This window comes from Grampus griseus (genome assembly GCF_964374135.1).
Source record: "Grampus griseus genome assembly, chromosome: 9".
NCBI lineage: Eukaryota > Metazoa > Chordata > Mammalia > Artiodactyla > Delphinidae > Grampus > Grampus griseus.
The window spans coordinates 24151776-24160230 of record NC_139003.1 but is presented as its reverse complement, the minus strand read 5'-3'; the positions used below and the strand labels follow the sequence as shown (position 1 = coordinate 24160230).

The following is an 8455-nucleotide window of genomic DNA, read 5'->3' as shown; positions in this document are numbered from 1 at the left end:
TCAGCAGGTGGGATGGAAGACCCCTCCCACCCTGGCACCTTGGGTAACCAAGGCATTATCCTCCTTCACTGCCTGCTCTGCCTGGAGGGCCCGCACATCAGTGCCTTCTTTCCCGAGGTACTCCAGAGTTGATGGGGTACCTTCAAGGCCTCACTCATCCCTCAGCCAATCGCAAGGGTCTGCACACCCGTCTCCACAATTTCCTTCACAGCGGCAGGCTGCACACCAGGAGAATACTCAGTTCTGTCTCTCTCCGATTTCCAGCCCAACTTCCCCATGGCTGCACTTTGCAGCCCTTATAGATTTTAGTAGAGTCTTGTATTTTCATTTGCCCCCATGAGAGGGAAGCAATTTCAGAGGAAGATATAAGGAAATTAACTGAACTCCAACGCCCTCTGTCCACAGAGCTGCGATCCCAAATGGCTCTGTGCTTTATCTCTCACCTTGGTGTGTTCAGGGCCTCTTGGCTAGGTCAAGGGTGTTTAATTATAATGGGTTTATTTTTAGTTTTGGGGAAGAGACAAATTCATTTAGGAATGTGGATGAGTCAGAAGCAAGAAGGAAGGTGGGTGGGACAAAGAGAATAAACAAGGAGAAGGGAAATGAATGCTTAGTGGAATCTGTATAGCAGTAAACATTAGGGAAACTGGACAGACCTTCCCATTTGTCTGTCATGGCTAGGAAGAACTTGGTCTCACATCTTAGAGAAGAGCAGGTTGGAAATCTAACTGCCTTGCAATTCCATGGGTAGTAACTCCCAGGAAGAGAAGCCATCCTAATCCTTCCAGGGGAATTCAAACACCAAGCTCGAAAGGTCTAAAGTCACAGTTAAAATGCGCTGACATCCTCATGTTTGCCCCTAAATCTGGGAATCCAGAGTTCAGGAGAGACGTTCCTCTTAATGACCTGGTCCTGGCCACAGGGGCCAGATGGGAGTGGGGACACTTATGCTTGTTTGGCAGCACAGTGAGAAAGGGGGAGAACCATGGCTTCAAGCACTTGGTTTGGAGGTGAGGTGTGTAATGGGGAGCACAGAGCGAGTGGGGTACTCCTCTGTAGAGCTTGGTCCCAAATGAGTTGGTGGGATTAGACTGCTTGAAGAATAAAGTGTTTTACTCTTCTAGGGCCTCAGGATTTTGACTTTATCATTTGGTTTGCAATGAAGACTTTATAAGTTCTGGGAGCAGGAGAATGTTCCAGGGTTAGATCCTCTCATTTTGGATCAGGATAACATTGAAATGACTACAATCCCAAAAGATGACTTGAGGGCAGACAAACGAAATGATGTCACAGTACCTCCAGGAATTGTTGCTATTAATGTGAAAGGCAAAATAATAAAGCTCCTAGAAGATAATAGAGGAGAATACCTTTATAACCAAATACCAGTTATACATATTTAAAAATACTTAGCCTCATTAGAAATCAGGGAAATGCAAATTAAGGCCATAATGAGAATACTACTGCCCCTCTACCAAAATGTTTGGAATTAAAAAAGACTGATAAGGACCTCCCTCGTGGCGCAGTGGTTAAGAATCCGCCTGACAATGCAGGGGACACGGGTTCGAGCCCTGGTTCGGGAAGATCCCACATGCTGCAGAGCAACTAAGCCAGTGTGCCACAGCTACTGAGCCTGTGCTCTAGAGCCCACGAGCCACAACTACTGAGCCCATGCGCCACAACTACTGAAGCCCGCGTGCCTAGAGCCTGTGGTCCGCAACAAGAGAAGCCACTGCCATGAGAAACCCACACACAGCAATGAAGAGGAGCCCCCGCTCCCCCACTTGCTGCAACTAGAGAAAGCTCCCACGCAGCAACTTAGATCCAACGCAGCCAAATAAATGAATGATAAATTTTAAAAAAAAGACTGATAATATCAAATGCTGGTGAGGATATGGAATAATTAGAACTCTCGTGTACTGCTGGAGACAGTCTGAATTGGCACACCCACTTTGAAAAAAGTTTGGCATTATCTACCAAAGTTAAAGATATTCATAACCTATGACCCCTATATATTCCCCAAAGAAACGCATGTTCGTGGTTTTACGCGCTAAGTTTGAAATGCATAATATATATATATTTTATAGCAATAGTGCCAGGAACAGGATTGTATCCAGTTTTTAGCTACTATAAATAAACATTCGTGAACATGCGTTTCTTATTTTGTTATGCTTGTGGATTCTGTGGGTCAGAAGTTCAGAAAAGGCCTGGAGGGGATTGCTTGCCTCAGCTCTGCAATGTCTGTGACTTCTGTGGGGAGACTCAAAGGCTGTGGCTCAGTGGTGAGGGGCTGAAATCATCTAAAGCCTTCTTCCTCATACAGCTGTACCACCAGAGAATCCCCAAAATAGCACAGAAGACGCAAATATATGCATGCTTCTGGATTTTTTTTTTTTAGCTGCGCCACATGGCTTGCAGGATCTCAGTTTCCCGACCAGGGATTGAACCCCGGCTACGGTAGTGAAAGCCCAGAATCTTAACCACTAGGCCACCAGGGAACAGAATATGTGCATATATTTTGGCTGCGGGCTTGTGGGATCTCAGTTCCCCGACCAGGGATTGAACCCAGGCCACGGCAGTGAGAGCCCAGATTCCTAACCACTAGGCAACCACTGGCTGTTGATGCCAGCTGTTGGCCAGGAACTCAGCTGGAGCAGTTGGCCAGCACACCTGAATGCAGCCTCTCCATGGTGTAGCTTGGACTTTCACCCAGCTTGGTGGCAAGTGCAAGCATCCCCAAAGAACAAGGTGGAAGTGCAAGGCATACTTTATGAAGTGACTTAGAAGTCACCTCTGCTGCACTCTGTTGGTTAAGGCAGAGCAAAGGCCTTCAAGGGGAGGGGACATAGACGCCACCTTTTAATGCGAGGAATGTTGAGATCACTTTATAAAAACAGCATGTGTGTTGAGAGATATTTCTGTGGCCATCTTTGGAAAACACAATCTGCCACAAGCCAACTATCCATCAACAGGAGAATGGATAAACCTAGCGTGGTATAGTCATTATTATGGAATACTATACAGCAATGAAGATGACAAACAACAGCTATATGTAATAATGTGGATGAATTTCACGAACATAATGCTGAGCAAAAGAAACCACATGAAGGAATACATATTGTTTAATTTCAGTTATAAATTTTAAAAAACACAAGCAAAATTATAGTGTTTTAAGATACAGGCTTAGGAAGAGCAGCAATTAAAAGGGCAGTTTCTGGGAATGCTGGCCATTCATCTTCTTGACTTAGGTGGTAATTACATTAGTGTTCACTTTGTGATAAATCATTAAGGTGTACATTTTTGTTTGGAGCACTTTCTTGTGTCTTATATTTCACACGAAAAAGGGTAAGAAATTAATCTTCTGGCACTGAAAACTAAGTTTATTTGAAAAAGAATTCACTCTGAACTTTAGAAATGATACCCAGCAAACCAACAGAACATTAAACTCTGTCTCCATCTCTAAAAATTCTGTTGGGTTCTTTTTAAGTTATACATATCTTCTTACCTTGTTAAAATCAACATGCAAAACTATTTCGTGTCATGGTTTTTACATTGCACTATAAAGATATGTCATTTTTTAAAGCTACTTAGTATTTCATTGTTTACATATCATAAATTTTCTTAGCTTTTTTCATATCTTTGGGGCTATGTGTAACTTCAAATTCTCTAGATCATCATTATCACTCACCTTATTAAGAACTCCCTAGATCCTAGGCACTGTAAATAGAACTTTTCATTCATCATCTCACAGCAACCTAATGAGACAGGCACGACTTTTATTCCCATTTTTACTGCCGAGGAAACTGAGAATTAGGTTATGTAACTTGTAAGTTTCACAAAGTATAGGTTCCACAAACAATTCATACCTTGGCAAACACATTATAGAGCACTTCCTCTCAACCCCTTTGACTTAATACTTGCTTTGGACTCCTCCCACTCTGCCCCAGGTGGACATTTTTTCCCTTGAAATTTCTGAAAGTGGAATTGCCAGGTCAAAAGTCGGAAACAATTTTAGAATATTCCAGATTGTTCTCTATACACCCTGAACCAAAGTACACCGATATCAGGAGGGTTTAATAAAGGGTCAGGATCATGTCAAGTTTATGGATTCCAATTTTAGAGTCTCTCTGTATGACTATGGTATGGGCTAGGGAATACCTAAATATTATTCTCTATACTTGACCTATTTAGAATATCTTAGAGAGTCTTGTTTTCCCTTTCTTAACTGTTTTGGTTGACTATCTGTACCTGGGAGGAAATAATTAGGTATTTCCCCTTAGCGGTTTTTTTTTTTTTTTTTTTTTGGCTGCCCTGCGTGGCTTGAAGGATCTTAGTTCCCCGACCAGGGATTGAACCCAGGCCCTCGGCAGTGACAGTGCCGAGCCCTAACCACTGGACCACAGAAAATTCCCAAGAAATATGTATTGTGACCCCCTTTTTTAGAGCAGATTTTTTTCTTTATAATGATTCCTCTTTTCTACCACAGAACCTTTCACTGGGTTACTATCCAATAGTATTCCTTTAAGTTTTCTGTGACCTTTTAATAAGAAAAAGCCACATTTCTTCATCTCACAAAACTCTACTGCAAACATTGCCATCATATTACTCATTGCTCTTTAGATAAACAGTCATGTAATGACAACCTTCTAGAATTCAATGTCAAGGGAAAAGTTTGTTTTTTCCCATAAAATAATATACTTCCTTTGATCACACAGTGATAATTATATAACCTAATGTGTCTTTTTTATTTTTGCCTTGGTTGCAAGTACCTCTAATCTAAATTTAAAGTTCAGCCATCATAATGATCCCATCCTGAGTTTCCGATATTAAAACGTAAGCTTCCCCCAAAATAAATTAGTTAATTTAAAAAATAAAATGTAAGCTTCCAGGAGGCAGAGATGTTGTCCATCTTTTTCCTGTTGCAGGCACAGAACTCCAGGCAGAGGGAAATAGCTCAAAAGCTTTATACATATTGGGAAGGAGACTCTTTTTTTTGTTTTTTGGCCATGCCACCCTGTTTGTGGGATCTCAGTTCCCCAACCAGGGATTGAACCTGGGCCACGGCAGTGAAAGCACTGAATCCTAACCACTAGAGCATGAGGGAACTCCAGAGACTTTATGTATATATGGAATATATAAAAAAAAAAAAGTGGTTCTAATGAATCTAGGGGCAGGACAGGAATAAAGACACAGACGTAGAGAATGGACTTGAGGACACGGGGAGGGGGAAGAGTAAGCTGGGACGAAGTGAGAGAGTGGCATGGACATATATACATTACCAAATGCAAAATAGGTAGCTAGTGGGAAGCAGCTGCATAGCAGAGGGAGATCAGCTCTGTACTCTGTGACCACCTAGAGGGGTGAGATAGGGAGGGTGAGAGGGAGACGCAAGAGGGAGGAGATATGGGGATATATGTATATGTATAGCTGATTCACTTTGTTATACAGCAGAAACTAACACATCATTGTAAAGCAATTATACTCCAATAAAGATGTTAAAAAAATAAAAATAAAAACCAACATAGGGCTTCCCTGGTGGCACAGTGGTTAAGAATCTGCCTGCCAATGCAAGGGACATGGGTTTGAGCCCTGGCCAGGGAAGATCCCACACACTGCAGAGCAACTAAGCCCATGCGCCACAACTACTGAGCCTGAGCTCTAGAGCCCGCGAGCCACAACTACTGAGCCCATGTGCCACAACTGCATGCCTAGAGCCCGTGCTCCACAACAAGAGAAGCCACGACAATGAGAAGCCTGTGCACCAGAACGAAGAGTAGCCCCTGCTCACCGCAACTAGAGAAAGCCCGCATGAAGCAACGAAGACCCAACGCAGCCAAAAATAAATAAATTAATTAATTAATTTAAAAAAAACCAACATATAAGATTCTGGTATCAGATATGACAGCAAGATTTAAGTTTGATCACCTAGACTGGCGATTAAATACATCAGTCACTAGCCTCAGATGTCTACTTAAACTTAATTTAAATTAATTTAAATTAAATAACATTAAAAATTCAGTTCCTCAGTTGCACTAGCCACATTTCAAGTACTCATTGACCACATGTGGCTATTGCCTACTATGTTGGACAGAGCATATATAGAATGTTTTCATTGCTGCAGAAAGTTGTTTTGGACAGGGTTGATCTAGACAACTTGGGTTTATGATGCTTTTCTTTTATTATTTTTAAAAATATTATTTATTTGTTTATTTACTTTGGCTGTGCCGGGTCTTAGTTGCGGCACGTGGGATCTTCGTTGTGGCTTGCATGCCAGATCTAGTTCCCCGACCAGGGATTGAACCCAGGCCCCCTGCATTGGGAGGACAGAGTCTTACCAACTGGACTACCAGGGAAGTCCCATATGAGACTTTTCTTTTAGATAAGCATAGTACAGTAAAACGTTGTATTAACTCAGACTGTCATAGCAAGATACCAGACAGGATGACTCGAGAAACAGAAACCTATTTTCTCACAGTTCTAGAGGCTAGAAGTCCAAGATCAAGGTGCCAGGGTTGATTTCTGGCGAGACCTCACAACCACCGTCTTGCTGTGTCTTCACATGGCCTTTCCTCTGTACACCTGCAGGCGGGGAGGGCGTGGGGAGGGAGAGACGGAGAGAGAGCTGGTTCCTCTTCCTATTCTTATAAGGGCACCAATCCTATTGGATTAGGAAACCACTCTTTTAACCTTAATTACCTCCATAAAGGCCCTATCTCCAAATACAGTCACATTGGGGCTTTGGGCTTCAACTTATGAATTTTGGGGAACACAGTTCAGTCTGTAACAAAGTTTAGAAAGAAGGAGAAGGAAGAAGAGGAGCTGAAGGAGGAGGAAGAGGAAGTCAGAGCCGGAAGGCGAGGGCCTCCTGTGCTATGCTAAGCAGTTGAAACTGTCTGAAGCAGAAGGGGAGCCACTATAATGGTAAGGAGGGAGTCTGTGTGATTGAAATGTGCATCTCAGAAAGAACAGCAAATTGACAGTAAGGAGGGTGGGTTGAAGTTGGAGAGGGGCTTGGAAGAATGGAAGCAGGGGGCTTCCCTTGTGGCGCAGTGGTTGAGAGTCCGTCTGCCCATGCAGGGGACACGGGTTCGTGCCCCGGTCTGGGAAGATCCCACATGCAGCGGAGCGGCTGGGCCTGTGAGCCATGGCCGCTGAGCCTGTGAGTCCAGAGCCTGTCCTCCGCAATGGGAGAGGTCACAGCAGTGAGAGGCCCGCGTACCGCACAAAAAACAAAACAAAACAAAAAGAATGGAAGCAGGTAGTTAGTCTAGTGCTGAATTTCCTCCCGTTTACTCAAAGGAAGCTCACTGGAGAGTTGAAAACTCTTTCATTGAAGCCTCTGGATTCTACAGGTGCAGATCGAGGTTGAGGGGGCATGTCTGGCCACCCTAGAAGCAGGGTAGTTAAATGGTTGAGAGCAGACTATGGTCAGAAATTTCTGCGTTCACATCTTGACTCCATCCCTTATTACCAATTGACTTACAGTTGGTTGCTCACCTTTTCAAAGCATTAATGTCCTCCATTGTGGAAAGAGACTGATTATTTCATAGCATTGTTCTAAGGATTAAATTATGTAATGTAGGGAAAAGCATTCTGCATAGAGTCTGTTTAGTATTTAGTGCTCAATATACTTTGGCCATTATTACTACTGGGGATATATTTCCTAGATTTACTCTCAAAGGAGTACAGAAAATAGGGTGTTTGTTTGTTTGTTTAAATGAATCTTGTCCATCTCTAGATTGTGTGTGTGTGGGGGGGCGGTATGTGTTCATGTTCTCCACACACAGGAGTCACCTCTAAGGTTTTCTAAGTCTCCTTCCACTACTAATGGCAGAGTGAACATGAGTTTTAGAGTCACAAGAACTAGTGTCAAATCCCTTCTCTACTAATCCTCTAGCCGTGTGACCTTCAACAAACATCCTACTTGAATCTATAGTTCCTTACAGGTGAAATGAATATGATAATACTTTTCTGTCATTCATTTATTTTGTTGTATTTTATTTGGCTGTGCCGAACAGCCTGCAGGATCCTAGTTCGCCGACCAGGGATCAAAGTCTGTGCTGTCTGCAGTGGAAGCGTGGAGTCTTAACCATTGGACCACCAGGGAAGTCCCTGTCATTCACTTATTCACAGATATATACTGAGCAGCTCTCTGTGCCAGGCATGGCCTCAGAATTCCACTGTAAGGAAATTAGACACAGTCTGATGACATTTTCAAAGGGAAAGAGACAATGATACTATAATCTCATAAGTGCTCTAACAGACCAAGAGTAGGAGAAAAAACAAAACAATCCTACCCTGAGGAAAGGCATTCTTCCCAATGCCTTCCAGGGGAGACATTCTGATTTCTAAGTGGGGAATTGAAGGATGGGGAAACAGGGGAAGTGAGTCAGGGCAGGGAGGAGGAAAGAGGGATGGAAAGCGTGCTCCAGGCAGACAGAAAAGTAGGCACAAAGCC

At 43.1% G+C, this 8455-nt stretch overlaps 1 pseudogene across 1 annotated transcript; it reads right to left on the bottom strand.

Annotated features, from left to right (window-relative positions):
• On the bottom strand, positions 1 to 7520 carry LOC309827135 (mth938 domain-containing protein-like; annotated as a pseudogene). Its single transcript has 2 exons — positions 7495 to 7520; positions 1 to 407 (listed from the first exon to the last, which is right to left on the bottom strand). The product of its transcript is annotated as a mth938 domain-containing protein-like (transcript).
• Positions 7521 to 8455: the final 935 nt, after the last annotated feature.